General features: G+C 35.2%; 1 pseudogene; it reads right to left on the bottom strand.

Annotated features, from left to right (window-relative positions):
* Positions 1 to 3104: 3104 nt before the first annotated feature.
* LOC101569301 overlaps positions 3105 to 14361 on the bottom strand; it is a 40645-nt pseudogene continuing 29388 nt past the window's right edge.

Here is a 14361-nt window from a genome sequence, read left to right as displayed (position 1 = left end):
TCACAGTTGTTCTTTCCCTTTGAATAGCTTTTTCCTTTTCATAGTATGTACTGTACCCTTTAGATCCTATTTAATCTTCTGAGATCTTACATTAGCGAGACAATATATTTACATATGCAGGTCTGGGTTATTTCACTTATGAATATGGTCTCTAGTTGCATCCATTTACCTATAAAAGCCTCAAGTTTGTCATTTATTTAGCTGAGTAATACTGCATTGTATAAAAATTAACATAAATCAGGCCCCCAGATTTCTTACTTAATTCAACAGTAAATCCATCAAGGCCTGGATTTACTATTGCTTGAGTTTGTGTTTTTTCTTTCCTCTTTTCCAATTGGTTTATCAATTTTGTTTACTCTATCAAATAATAAACTTTTCAATTTGTTGCTTCTTTGTGGAAAACAGAATAAATTCAAATAAACAGCCTGATATTGAACCTCAAATTTCTCAAGAAACAACAAATCAAACCCAAAACTCAGACAAGGAAGGAAATTATAAAGATCTGGGTAGAAATACATGCAACTGAGATTAAAACATTATATTTCTGCATGTGTTCGTGGTGCTATTTTTTTCTTTTTTTTGAGATTTTAAATAATGTTTATTTTTTTTTAAAAAAGTTAATATGTGCATTATAAGAAACAAAAGCACAAGGAGCAAAGAACAAAGTCATACCCAGTCATAAGCAGCTTAACTGGATGTGTTCTTCTGGGTCCTTTTGTGTATATATGGGATGTGCCATTTTGTATGAGTAAGGTTGTAGTGTATCATGCTTTTCCACACATTGTGAGTATTCACCAATTCAAAATCACAAAGCTATAAAAATATTTTTGATTAACAAGAACACACTACCCCAACTCAATGTTAGAAAAAAAAATTGTAATTCTGCCTTTCTTGGGAACTAAATTTCATGAAGCAAAAAATGGCAACAAGCCTCTAGAATATAAGTATTGACAAAATTGCAATTACAACACTGAATTTTCTTAGTGCTCAATTTAAAATGAGACGTAAAGCAGCAGAGTACGCCTAGCCCTATATCTGAGTTATCAGAACTCTACAGTGAAGATATTAGCAAGAAGACATGTTCCCACCGAATTAGGGATGTATTTCAGTAGTACAGCTAGAAGACACGTTGAGTCCTCTCACCACACTGTAAATCTGCATACATCTCTCCTTGTTTCTGCCAGTCTGCTTCTGGCCTAATGAGAAGTGCTGATACACATTGTTCAGAGGTGTTGTAACGATTCCAAGTGCAAGATGCATCTCTTCTATCAAGTAGAAGAAAAACAAACTTAAATGTTGCCTCTCCTAATAACTTTAAATGACAGATCCTCACCCTAAGATACCTGTAAAGCTTAGATGCTATGCAATAGGGTATGTACTTTGTGCACAAAAAGCCCGAGGACTTTACAAAAAATCTATATACAGGGCCAGGTATATAGCTCAGCAACACAGTGCCTTCTTGGTAAGTGAGAGGTTGTGAATTCAATTCCTAGTTAAAAAAAAAGAAAAAGAAAAGAAAAAAACAAAAACCAAATAAACAACAACAATGAAAAAAGCATAAAGGCCTGCCAGATAGCTCAGTGGACTAAAGCACCTGCTTAGGCAGAATCAGGGACCGGGGTTCAAACCCCAGCATGCCTTGCAGTCCCACCTCTGGGGTGTGCTGAGACTGTGATTGATACTGGGTGCATGCTTATAATTCCAGCACTTGGGAGTCCTACCTGTGTGGTGAGACCCTGTAGACCCTGTACTAAAATAAATAAATAAATAAATAATAACAATAATGCCACATATAGACCAATGGTTATCTAAAATCATCGTCCAGATGTGGAGGTGTGAGCAAACAACCCTTATCACCCTCTGATGCTCTTTCTGTAGGAGATGTGACTCAAAGGCTTGGGGGAAAATGTGCAGCCCTTACTATAGGCAGGTCCCTGTGTCAGATAGCTGGGGTCCAGGTGCTTAAAGGAGGAAAGCCAAATTGGTGTTCTTCCTCTTAAAGCCTGAGCACATTGGTTGTTTTGTTTTGTTTTTGTGTTTTGCTTTTATTATGCAGGGTCTCACTACACAACTCCAACTCTTAGTGATCCTCTTGTCTCAGCCTTTTCAGTGTTGGGATTACATTCAAGCGCCACCACGCCCAGTCTCAGTGCTGGCCCAGCGTGCTGGGGATTCATGGGCCAGCACTGCATGTATAACTAGGAATTGAACTTAGGACCATGTACTTCCCAGCAAGGAGCTTAGATTACCCAACTATCTCCCCAGCCCTGGAGCACATTTCATTTCCTGCCTTAAGACATCAAAATCCCAGGTTCACTGCCTTTTGACCTTGAGCACTTGTTTCAGTGCCTGTTAGTTCTTAACCCTTCAGGCTAACTACCAGTTTCAGCATTGCTTCTTGGATCCTCAGCCATTAGCACTTGAGACAAACCACCTTTTTCCTTCCTTCTGCACTTGCAGACAGCCTGTTGTATGGCTTCTCAGTCAAAGGTCAACCCTGACTACTACAATCTCCAAAGAATAGTCCAAGATGGTGAAAGGATAAAAGAAAGTTTCAATGAAAAGTTGAATATCATAGGCAATTTTATAAAATTTTTCTAATCTAAAACCATATTAAATTCAACTTCTAGCAGTATATGTAGCATGATACACAAAAATTTAATCAGAAAGTGATTAAATTCCATGACTAAGCATCAGTATTAACTATTCTGATTATGCTTTTTCCTTATCCAGGAAATTAATGTGCATTATAAATTTAATATTACTTTGAAGCATATTTACTAACACTTTAAGGAAATATTTACAATTCTGAAATATTTTAAATTAATTAATTTATATATGGTGGTGATACCTGATATATAATACATAATAATTACATTCCTTTGGTGTAAGTAGCATATATACATATAGACATACATATATCAAATGTTAATCATTTTTATTTTTCCCTTTGATCTCAGGCCTCTGTCTTTCCCCTTTTCCAGATCACCTTCCCACTTTTCTTTTCTCTTTTCTTTTTTTCTTTTCTTTTCTTTTCTTTTCTTTTCTTTTCTTTCTTTTTTAATTAATGAATTTGGCTATTTATTAATCCAGTGTCCCTTGTTCTAATACTTTGTGTTGGCAGCTGCCACTTGTCAGGTGACTCTGACCAGATCTCTCTGTCCCTGTGGTGTCAGCTTGCGGCCCCATTCTTGGTCATTTTCTACCATTTTCAGCCCCTCCGGGACTTGGAGGACTCAGCATGCCACAGTCTTGGAACCTCGGCTGAAGCGGCTGGGCATGACGCCCTTCCTTTGAAGGCCACCGTAGCTCTTGGTCATGAAGCCAACCCCAGCACCACCCAGGAGATACAGATACTGAGCTGTGGGAGCAGCTGCTAGAACCAGTTCTCATTGTAGGGCGCAAACTCCGTGTACTTGGCCAGCTTGACTATGTCCACTCATTTGGGCACTCTCAGTTAACCTTACTTTTTGAGGAAGGCTGCTGGAGGTCTGACAAACTCCTGTTGGCTTACATCTTTTACAGTAACTCCAGGCACTGTGCAGCCTCCATGTTGCCAGTCAGGGAATGGGCCGCATTCCGCTTCTTATCGAAATCTATCTTCCTATGTCCCTTCCGTAAGACCACCATCATGGTAAGACTACATTTGTCCAATAAATACTTCAAAAATTATGATATTCATTATGTTAAGACATAAGTTCTTGTAAGTGTTATGTAGATTATCATGTTAGAATATGCAATATTAAGTGAAAGAAGCATATTATAGATTATTACATAAGGCATATTCCATATATTTTAAATACATTATTTCTTTCTCCAAACACACTGAAAAATATTCCATGAAATATGCCTCATTTTTAAAGAACAGTATCAGAGGTGTCTGAGATTGGACATGGGTATTTTATTTATTTTATGTTTATGACTTGATAAGGTAAATTACTCCAGAGTGTAGGGTAAAGGTCTAGCCTGGACACAAATATTCAGGACTTCACAATCAACATTATTTGTCAGGATTATAGTCCAAAGCATTCATGAAAATGTGGTGTATAGCTCTAGTGAGAAGATGTTACTATAAAGAAGATAAAACACAAATTGTGGACGAATATTTAAGTACTTAGTGAGGAATATTGTTTTGAAATGATTAACCAACAAGAGAAGTATAAGAGATAAATTTAAAGGCAATAAGTCATGTTCTTGGATGGTAAGAATTAAATTCTTCTCCTGTTCTAGTCAAAGTCATGGGTACTAGGTTAATAAACAATAAATATATATTTGAAAAACTTAACTTTTAAAATCCCTCTCTAAATTCACTCTGTATATGTACTTATTTCTATATTGTACTTATTCTTTAGTTAAGCCGCATTGTTTATATTTTACAAAAGTTAATTTTGTTTACCTTATGACATGGTGAGTATTTGGGGATCTGAGGCTGAGGAAAGAAAGGTGGACAAGAAAGAGAGGGGAAAATAAAAGTAATTAACATGTAAGGCACACACACGTATATCATTGAGAAGACTGTGTGTGTGTGTGTGTGTGTGTGTGTGCGCGTGCATGTGTGCGCGTGTGTGCACAGAAAGAGAGACAGAGAGATACAGCAAGATAAAGAGAGATGGAGATAGAGGGGATGGGGAAAATAAGTTTGAACGAAACAAAATTTAACAGATTGCTTTAAATATTTAATTTTCAGTTGTATGACAAGTTTGTAAGCAGCAAAATCTGATGCCTATAAGGGCAATTATCTGTCAGTGGAAAAAGAAGAAATTAAATTATCTACACTCATCTAGCTGTTGTGTGACTGTTAGGTTGTCCTCTGATTTTCTTTCCACTATATTTTAAATATTACAGATTATAACAATATCTTGATATCAATGGCATGAAGCCAATTTATTTTTTCTAACCAAAAGAATGGAAAACATATTAATTTTTTCCAAGTTAGCTTAGGTAGCAAATAATTGATTTTGTAATCCAGAAAGTACTTTTGATATGTCTGGAGCTTATAAGGAAGTTCAAATGTAATAAATTACAAGCAAAAAATATAAACTGCTGCTTTTCACCAAATATTTCTTTTCTATGATCTCTTATTATTGTAGGACAAACATCTACATAAAGTTGTATCTCGTTAACTATTTAAATTAACAAGATAAGGGCTAGCCAGATAGCTCAGTGGAATAAAGCACCTGCTCAGGCAGGTGCAGGGACTGGGGTTCGATCCCTGGTGTGCCGTGCTGGCCCCGCTCCCCCAGGGCTCCATGAGATGAGATGGCAATTGAGACTGGGCATGGCTCCATGCACCTGTAATCCTAGTGCTTGGGAGGATGAAAACAGGAGGATCACTACGAGTCTGATCTCTCTTGTGAGACCCTGTAGACTGTACTAAATACATACCAAAAAAATTAAAAATTAAAGCTGATTAATTTAGGTCTTCAAATTCTTCACTTACACTAAGCAGTAGTTCTGACATACAATGAAGACTTTCTGTAATCATTTAGCTGAAACTCAATTTGTTTTGTGATGTTTTGCATAGATCTCTGCTTAAAGAACTTGGTAACTTTTTCCATAAAATGTAACGAACTTCCAGATAACATTGGCTTCTTTACTGTAGTATAATCAAACTCTCTCTTCTACCTTCAACTAAATAATCATCACACAGGAGTATTGATCCCCTGATTTTTTTTCATGTAAAAAATGTAAGCCATATAATTGAAATTATTTCTTTTCCTGGTCTCTCATACTTAATTAACTAAAATTTAAAATTTAACACTATAATACATAACATTTAAATTTTAATATTACATCAAACTCATGAGAGAAACATTTATGAAACTGTATCAGGAAGAAAGGTAATTTATCAATTTTATTTTTTGTGTGAAATCATGATCATTTAATTTTTACTTGGAAAATTAGTTACATAAAAATTTAAAAATAAGTTATAAAAAAGAAAATAAGTTATCTAGTATTTTCTGTGAAAGTTTATGCAGAAATCTATTTCTGAAAAATGACGCTGTCCTATAGTCATACCGCATCAGATGTTCTGGTGTTGTAGGCAGCTGAATTAGAAATATTGCAGGCAGTCAGACAGGGCTGGGCCCTCATGGAGACAGTATGGATGACAAGATAACTTTACAGCTTTGGGAGAGACAGACCCCTGCTATGGGCCAGATCTCAAGACAAAAGAGTGAGCAAATGCAGCTGCAAACCTCCCTAAAGATACACATTCAGGACTGATATTCTAGATGAGCCTCTCACCTTGTGGACTCCTGGGAGAGTCACTACCCCAACCCCTGTTCTGTATTCGTGCTCACTTGCTACAAGACAAGTGGGTTTTGTCCTATAAAATCCCTGGAAGACATGCTTCCTAGAAAACCCACTCCTGTCCTGCTTCTGTCTCTTTCTTGGACAGAGGCTTTCTTTCTCCCAATAAATAGTCCTCTCTTGACCTCCTTTTGTTCCTGAAATTAATTTTTTGGTTTTAGAGAACAGGAACTTGGCCCCCATACTTTTTAGGCTAGGAGTGCCATTCCCCTATATCAGTAACATAGCTACTGAGCAGTTAAATAAATAGGCAGATTGAAAAATATTCATGAGTGTGCAGATACTTATGTAATCATGCATGCAAATAGTGTTCAGTTTTATTCCTCCATTTCTTTCTTTTAATCTGTGTTGAAGCTTACCAGGAGTAGGGAAATAAAATGGACAATAATGATTTGATGTGTATATTGAAAGTCATATTATTTTCAATCATAAGAACATTGCTACTATTTCTACGTATAATATACTTCATTTTAGAGTCAAAAATTCAATAAAAATTAGGCAGTTCAAATAATTATGTTTTGGAGTGGTGATAGAAAAGTTAAAATGTATCTAACATATTGCTTTCTATTCTATTGATTATCTCTTTAATTTTGTAACACATCAGAGATTGTTTTGACTTCATTAAAGTTGTGATTATTTTATATTTATCTCTTTGTTCACTACTATCATTTTAAAATTAAATAATGTATCATGCTCACAGGTGGCACCAAAAGCAAATGTATTAATTGTTGACTTTATCATTGATTCTTTGTGAAACATTTTTTAAAAATTAACGGGTAGAGCAGGCCAAATAGCTCAGCTGATTAAAGCACCTGCAAGCAGGTGCAGGGATCGAGGATTTAATCCCAGAGCCTGCCGTGCCGGGCCCGCCTGGGGGTGTGCTGAGATGTCAATTGAGACTAGGTGTGGTGGCATGCCTATAATCCCAGCTCTTGGGAGGCTGTAAACAGGTGGATTGCTACAAGTCCAATCTAGTAGATTGGACTAAACACCCCATAGACCCTTCCCTAAAATACAAACACAAATAATAATAATAATAATAATAATAAGTAATATTATTTGATTTTACAATTGCGTATATAATAATTAATCTTTCTACAGTTTCATAGAATAGAATAAAGCCATTGCACCAATCCACTTACTTTCTGAGTGGTAAAACTGGTTGAGGAATCCTACACATAGACAAACCTGTGTGATTCTCCAGGCCTTGCCAAATAGTTTTGAGGTCTTCACTGCATGGGCCTCCTGCACAGAGCAACACCCCACTGCAAGACCTGTGTGTGGCCAGGACTTTACAGTTCAGAAAAGAAGCCACCTTCAGTGTTTCCAGCCATCCTGGCCGATTGTGCTTCTGGTGTGTTTACATTCCTACCTACCACATTCATTCAAAGATCTCTAAATCTTAAACATCAAACCAACATCTTCAAGATTCTTTGAAAATACTTCCTACAGGGGAGCGGCAGGGGAATTTTTCAAAACATTTTCCTCTCTCTGACTCAGTAACCAGAATTTTCCATTCTTCCCACTGTCCTCTCTGTTCCACTCAGTGAAAAGGGGCAAAAGGGATGAAAAATTATTTAGATGTGTTATATACATGGAGTAACTCCCCAAGAATGCTGTAATATTATGGACATTAATACTACAGAAGTCTGTTTATCAAGGGTCCCTCAGATGAGACTACCAAATCTGACCATCTTCTTTCATGGGCAGCATTCAAGGGCAGATAGAATTTATACAGTTTTAGAACATGACTCCACCATTGGCACACCGAATTAAATATTTAATTCTTTGACTTGAGTATAGTGTACTGTTTCAATCTTTTACTGTTATTTGACAGTTCACTCCCACCCCCTCCAGTTCTCATCACATTCTGACTCTGCAACAGAAAGTGCTAAGTACAAGTAGCTGCTAAACCACTAAGAGGAGAGCTAATCAAATAATATTTCTTACAAGAGATACCTTGGTAATTTTTTTCTCAGCCCTCTTTTTTAGCATTGTTCAATAACATCTCCATAGAACTTCCTCTAAAACACAGACCAGTATAATTTTGCCTCTAGTGCATGGTGTCTCTAAAGCAATGCAAAGCACAGCCCAACAAAGCACTAAGGAAACTCCTTCAGCATAGCACCCATTCCCCACCCCGTGTCTCCCTGCACATAACAGTTCCCTGTTATGTAAAGAGGAAAATAAAACAAATATCTTGATGACAATTTCATCTTAATTAATACTGCAGTACAGTACTATGTACTTTGGCTAAATTGTCTGATTTACTCTTTCTGATGTCAAAAAGTCTTTTTTCTTTTTCATTTGAAGAGTAAACATATTTAATTTGCAAAGGACTACTTTGGAATTATGCCTTATAATAACTGACACGTGGATCAGTCTTCTGTCCAATGTGTTTTACTACTTCTAGAACAGACTTTATAATTTAAAATCAAACATTTTTATTATGCCTGGATTTCCTCAATACCCTTAAAAGCTTTTAAATTGAAACCAACGATATTCTATGTGTATGACTGTTTTTCAAGTAACAGTACAAGATAACAGGAAATACAGAGATAGATATTTTGAAAAATGAGGTAAGAAAGTGATAAAAGGGATGAGAGGGAAAAGGGGCAAAAGGGATAAAAAATTATTTAGATGTGTTATATACATGGACTAACTCCCCAAGAATGGTGTAATATTATGGACACCAAACAGTATCAGTAAAATAAATAAATATTCAAAAAGAAACAAAGAGCTATTTGCTTTGTAAAATTTGAAGATTGTAATAGCATAGCTTGTCAACTAAAGTGGAAGTCATTTCATAGGATCAGTCATCCATTCACAGTTTGCATGTGTCTATAGAATTAAATGAAGTCTGTAATTCATGTTGCAGCTGGAGCTTCGTTGCTGTGAGACAATCCAGGTCCATAACTAAGAGTGGTGACTAAATTTATAAATTGTAAATGTGACTTTTTAGGAAGATTTGGGTTTTTTTCATATCAATGAAAAAGAGCTTTAATACTGTCATAAATTTATCTCCCCACCTAATTCCTAATTTCTATACATGAAATATTGAACTACACCATTAAAATAATGTCAAATTTTTATTCATCAGATTATTTGTTGTTCTGATGATATGGTTTTTATTTTCTATCAGTAGGCCATATAAATTCAGGTAGAAAAAGAAAGAAAAGAAAATATGTTACTAGGGGTTAATTATGGGTCTTTAGAATCAAGTTATTTAAATCAGCATTTAATAAAGTAAGGGATGAGTTTATTTCTTTATTCCACATATAGTGAGATATAAAAAGTCTGTGTTTCCAAACTTTCAGAGGGGGAATGGATATATTAATGCCATCAAGTGTCTGAATTGTGCCCAAATTAGTTTCATTTTATAATACAACTCATGCTAGATTCCAGGAATATCAGGCTCTGAGGACTGGCCAAGTAACTAAAAGTGCTTTTCTACTGAGTAAAAACTTAAAAGATGAGGCAATGGGCTTTTTCTTTCTAGAATTAAACTCAGGAAATGTGGAAATTAAAAGTCCATAAGTATTCGTTTGTTTTTTTCCAATTCTGTATTTTCTACCTACTAGGTTAAAATTACTTTTTACTTTAAGTTAAAGGTCATCTACCCTCATAGAATAAAAAGTGTTCTTTTAAAAAATAAAATAAATTATTGTATTTTTATTACATTTCATGTGGTTGTTTAGGGTACAAAATCAGAAGGACATGTTTTACTGGATCTAGCTTGTAAATATTTATGGTATAGTATGTTTTCCACATCTCAATTTTTCAGTTTCAAAGCACTCTCATCTTTCTTTTATTCAATTTACACTATGTATTATTTTATTTATATTTTTACTTTTTTATGTTCAGCAATAGTGCCTTGGGTCTACTCTGCATTACATTCTATTGTTTTGTGCTTAAGTATATCTTCCTCTTGATCACATAATTGATGTTAGACTTCAGAATAGAAATGAAGTTATACCTCTTAAGATTCACTTCAAAAACCCCTGGATTAGCCTCGGGAACCAAGACTATTGGATACATAAACAAAAGAAAGAACATAATTTAAATCTAGTTGATCATCTTTTTCCAAATAGTCCTTCATTGCTGTAATTTCAAAAGCAACATTTTTTTAGATATAATAAAGAAAATTATGATCCTCCTTAGTCTCCCATTTTCATTTTACTTTCTTCCTATTCTTCCACTGACTTTTCTCTCTCCTCAAACATACATTCTATTACATTGAGCTGACGTGAATGACCCAGAATGCCTCACACATAGCTCTTTAATAGTCGTATTTACAAAACCCCTTTGCTGTCATGAGACACAGAATTCTGGGGTCTGAAGGTGGACATCTTTGAGAGATAGATTTTAACTTAACACAGTGTCTTATAATTTATTAATCTTTTCTTCTGCAATATATAATATTTTGGGTATTTCCTACAATATGTTTTGTCAAATAATTTGCTGTTTATCTACAAAGTGATATTTCCCTTTATTCATATTTAATGCTCTTAATTAACGTTGTCCATTCTCTAGTTTTTTAATAAATGAAAGTGTTGTAATGTATTTCATATACTTTTCTCCCTTCCAACTACTAACCAGGCCCAACCCTGCTTAGCTTCCAAGATCAGACAAGATCGGGCGTGTTCAGGGTGGTATGGCCGTAGTCTCAAATACTTTTCTGGTAATTTTATCATTGATTTTATTTCAGGATTGGTTTCAACTGATAAGATTTATGTCCATGGATTTTGTTTTATATTTTTAAAAAGAAAAAAAGAGTAAAAAACAAAAACAGAAACAAAACCAAACAAAACAATAAGTTAGAATTGATATAGAGTTCCACTAAAAAAATAATAGGAATTCAACAATGGTTGTTATATGGCATAGTGTTGTTTTCAAATTATTTGTTTAAAATACCAGATATAAGTATACAAAATTAGTTTAAAAAAGAAAGAAAGAAAAAGTCATAAGAAATTAAAAAGAAGATTTTGAAAGCACAGATACAAAAATGGACATTCATCTGTATCCCCTTTTTTTGTTTAGTTCCGTTATTTGAACATTATAAGTGTGTTAGCTCAGCAAAATATTCTAAAAGGGTCCAGTAGTCCATAATTGTATTGGGTCTTCTGCTTCACTGACAATGTCAGAAATTGTTGACCTGAGTCCCCTACAGCTCAACATAACTTCATAGCTTTACTTCCTATACTTCATTTTTATACATTTCTGCTGGATGGTTAAAAACAAGAAAAAGCAAGACCTATGCAACAGGAGTTGTAGCTTGTGAATCTGATAAGGTCAGTGAAATCCCCTCAGGATTTATCCTGAGATCCTGTACCTTAGATTGTAGATCCTTTATCAGTGTCAACCATGTGGATGAGTCAAGGCTATTGCTTGGCCAACGTGCTCTCTGTGAAAGTCTGAGAGAACGTTTTCTCTCCATGTGACTCTCCTTAGGCACACTCTACATCATCAATCACTTTCCTCTTTGGCCTCATAATCTCCTTGATGAGAAAATTTGGGACACTATCGAGTTACATGATGTTATAGTATAGGTTCTCATATGTCCTGAGTCTTAATTGACCTTGGAAGCCTAAAACCAAAATGTTGGCTTTCCTTGCAGCCCTTCTATTTCTCTAATTTTGGTCTGCAAACTTAAGTAGTTAACCCTCCAGAAGACAAGCTTATTGTTATTGCCATACATCCTAGGCTGTTAAACTTCAGCTCAGTATCTGTGTGAATATCAAACATCTTAGGCATAACATGGAACAGGTATTTTTCATCAAGTATGGGTATATTGAACTTTAAGTTCCTACAGAATATGATGAAAAACATTTAAAAATTAGAATACATTTTAAAAATAGGCATAAAGAATTATATAATTCTTATGTTTACATGTAAGTCCAAAAATCTAACCATATACAACCTTGAAGCAGGACAGTCCCACAACATTCCTTTTCCTGTCTCCTGCTTCATTCACCACCCCCTTCTTTTTGAACAGTCATCTATTCAAGAGACAGCACAGTATCAACTGGCATGTCATAACAAGAAGCTCGTATTCAGAAGATCAGAATGGCAGGCACTCCAAGCATGAAACTACTATTACAAATTGGCATCTTCAGTGGAGTTGCATAGTTCACAGGTGTCAGTATATATAGCTAGTCAGGGTGAGAATCTTTCCAATTAACCATCAGATTCAAAAATCTTGAGATTCTCAGGATCATTGCATTGCCCATCTTCTACATATAACTGTTGACTTGTCACTGTCCTGTTTCCTAGCTCTTCTCCTTTCCCTCTCTTAATTAGTTAGTCCTCAAGTTCTTGCTTTCCTTTTACTTTATACCTTTCTATTTGTATTTCGTCTTTTGAGTACTTATACTAGGGAAACTATATGATATTTACACAAGTGTGTCTGGTTTATTTCACATACGAGTATATCTTCAAGTGGCATCCACTTCAAAATCAAAGCTTTGAGTTTATCGTTCTTTATAGCGAAGTAATAGTCCATTGTAGAAAAATAACACATCTTTTTCAACCATTCCTCAGGTGATGAGCATCTTGTTTGTTTCCAAGTTTTGGCTATCACAAATTGTGCTCCAATAAACATAGGCATAAATATATCACTATGATTGGATGTTTTCAGATCCTGCGGGAAAATTCCCAGTAGAGGAATAGCTGGTTTAAATGGGATTTCCAGTCCAACTTTTCGAAGGAGTCTCCACACTGAATTCCATAATGGTTACACCAGTCTACATTCCCACCAGCAGTGGAGACAGGTTCCTTTTCCCCCACAGCCTCTCCAACATTTGTTGTTGGTTGATTTCCTTATGATTGCCATTCTTTCTGGGATGAGATGATATCACAATGTAGTTTTAATTTGCATGTTATGGATGGCTAGTGAAGTGGTTCATTTTTTCATATATTTATTCGCTTCTTTAATTTCATCATCTGACATGTGTATGTTCATCTCAAATGCCCATTTCTGTACTGGGTCTTTAAATTTTAGGGCCCTATTGTTTTTAGTTCCTTATATATTCTGGAGAGCAGACCTTTGTCTGAGTACTTGTCATGATTTTTTCCAAATTTGTGGGTTGTCTTTTCACTTTGTTGATAATTTCTTTTGACATGCAAAAACTTCTCAGTAAGAGCACGTCCCAGTTGTTAATTCTTTCAAGTGTTTTCCATATGATTTAATTTTCCTTCCTGAACTCTTTACCTACCCCTATGACTTCAACAGTTCCTCCTACTTTCTCTACCAGGAGATTTAGTGTCTCTGTTTTAATGTTTAGATCTTTAATCCAATTTGACTTTAGCTTAGTGCATGGTGATAGACCTGGATCAAGTTTTAGTTTTCAGCTTGTAAAGAGCCAGTTTTTCCAGCACCATTTGTTAAAGAGGTTATCTTTCTTCCAGTGAGTATATTTGGCACCTTTGTCAAAGATAAGGTGGCTGAGTGTGTTTGTAGGAGCTTCAACATCTTCTAATCTATTCCATTGATTCTCAGGTCTATTTTGTTGTCAGTACCATGCTTATTTTATCACAATAGACTTGTAGAATAATTTCAAGTCAGAAATTGTAATGCCTCCTGCCTTGTTTTTATTGCCAGGTTTGCCATTGCTATTTTAGGTCTTTTCTAGTTCCAAATAAATTTTAGGAATGATCTCTCTAGCTCTGTGAGGTATGTTTGTGGTAGTTTGATAGGGATTGCATTAAATCTGTACAGCAATTTTAAAATGAGTATAGCCATCTTCACAATGTTGGTTCTTCCTATCCAGGAGCATGGAATATCTTCTCATTTTCTGAAATCCTCCACAGTCTCTTTTTTAAGAGTACTGTTATTTTCCTTGAAGAGATCTTTGACTTCTTTAGTTAGATGAATTACAAGGTATTTCATTTTGCTCAGTGCCATTGTAAAAGGTATTGTTTCTATAATTTCCCTCTCAGTGTGTTTGTGGTCTGTGTAGAGGAATGCTATTGACTTTTGGGTATTGACTTCATAACCTGCTATGTTACTGAATTTCTGTAGTAATTCTAGTAGCTTCTTTGTGGAGTTTT

Source organism: Octodon degus, unplaced genomic scaffold, assembly GCF_000260255.1.
Source record: "Octodon degus isolate 3935 unplaced genomic scaffold, OctDeg1.0 scaffold00172, whole genome shotgun sequence".
Classification (NCBI taxonomy): domain Eukaryota; kingdom Metazoa; phylum Chordata; class Mammalia; order Rodentia; family Octodontidae; genus Octodon; species Octodon degus.
The sequence above is the reverse complement of the archived record's forward strand: the minus strand, read 5'-3'. Positions and strand labels throughout refer to the sequence as shown.